Genomic DNA, 1,619 nt, shown 5'->3' on the forward strand with positions numbered 1-1,619 from the left:
GAGCGAGTTTGAGTTGAGTCACATGGGATTCTTTGGGATGTGCCTTTGTCGACGATAGAAGTCTTCATTTGTAGCTTAGTAGTTTTATAAACTTTGCATTTAGTTGTTTAGACAGTTGGTTTGAGAACTTGTACCCGTATTTTGGGATTTGGCCTTGGTTGTACTTTTCACTAATGTTATATCATTTAAAGTTGTTTCGTTATTGTCTTATGATTATCATGCCTCGGGTAACCGAGATGGTGACATCCTTATACCTGAGTGGTCCTGGTAAGGCACTTGGAGTATGGGGGTGTTACAACTCAAGACCAAATTCGATGGGTATTGTTTCCTTTTTCCTTGATCGGAGCCGCAAATCAATGGTTAAAGAGCCTAGACAAGGCCACTCTTGGAATTGATTCATGGAATAAGTTAGCACTTGCCTTTTAGAAGAAGTTCTATCTTCCGGAGAAGACTAACATGTTAAGAGCCCAAATCATCGGGTTCAAGCAAAGAGATGAAGAGTCTCTATATGAGGCTTGGGAGAGATTCAAAGATACATGTCGTTCTTGTCCTCATCATGGACTAAGCGAATGGTTTCTTGTTCAACAATTTTGGAATGGGTTGTATGAAGACTCAAGAAATGTGTTCAACATGGGTTCTAATGGAAGATTCACCGAGGTAGATGACAACCAAACTTGGGCAAAGATAGAGGAGATGGCGGTTCACAACTCTCAATATAGTAGGCCAAGAAAAGCTACAAGGGGAGGGAAACATGAAGTTGACTCCGTCACACAATTGAGTGCCGATTTGGGTGCCCAACTAAGCGCCCATATTGACACAATGAACTTGAAGTTTAAGAAAGCCATAGCTAAAATGAATGAAGCTTCTCAATCACCCAAGCAACATGTCAATGCCATGGTGGCAACATCTTCTATTCTAAATGCAGTGTATGAGAATTGTGCAACTTTGGGACATGATCAACAAGAGTGTAGGGGCACAAGTGAGCAAGTGAATGCTTTCAAGCATACAAGAATGACACCTCTTATTCCAACTATTACAATGAAAACACCCAATTTCACCCAATCTTCTCATACAAAAGCCAAAATGTTCAAAACCCTCAACCAACAAACACCCCACCTCCAATGAGAAATCCTACTCAAAGACCATACTTCAACCAAAACCAACCCTCTTACAATCAATCCAATGACCAAGCTTTTGATGTTCAAAAAGCGGTCCTCCAAATGCAAAAGAGCCAACAAGATTTATTTGCTCAAATGCAAAGAGATAGTCAAGCCAAAGACACTACCATCAACAATATCCTTGCTCATACCAAAATTTTGGAAACACAATTGTCCCAATTGGCCTCTTCAAGTTCCCAAAGACAAAAAGGACAATTACCTCCTCAAGGTAATCCTCCTACAAGACATGAAACCATCAATGCCATTCACGTGAGGAGTGGTACAAGATATGAGGGACCTAAGATGTCAATTGAAGAGAATATTGTTGAGGAAAATGTCAAGCAAAGTGATGTGATGGAACCATTGAGGAGAAATCCTAAGGTGGTAGAGCCAAGTACCAATGACTCATGGAAGAGGAGAAATGAAGAGAAGGCCAAAGAGGTTTAGAAAGAGCCTATTGTG

General features: G+C 40.6%; 1 non-coding gene across 1 annotated transcript; it reads right to left on the bottom strand.

The window, feature by feature from the left end:
- Nucleotides 1-456: 456 nt before the first annotated feature.
- LOC141625642 (small nucleolar RNA R71) lies at nt 457-563 on the bottom strand. The gene has a single exon (XR_012535411.1). It is a non-coding gene; the product is annotated as a small nucleolar RNA R71 (small nucleolar RNA).
- Nucleotides 564-1,619: the final 1,056 nt, after the last annotated feature.

The sequence above is a fragment of the Silene latifolia genome, chromosome X (assembly GCF_048544455.1).
Source record: "Silene latifolia isolate original U9 population chromosome X, ASM4854445v1, whole genome shotgun sequence".
NCBI lineage: Eukaryota > Viridiplantae > Streptophyta > Magnoliopsida > Caryophyllales > Caryophyllaceae > Silene > Silene latifolia.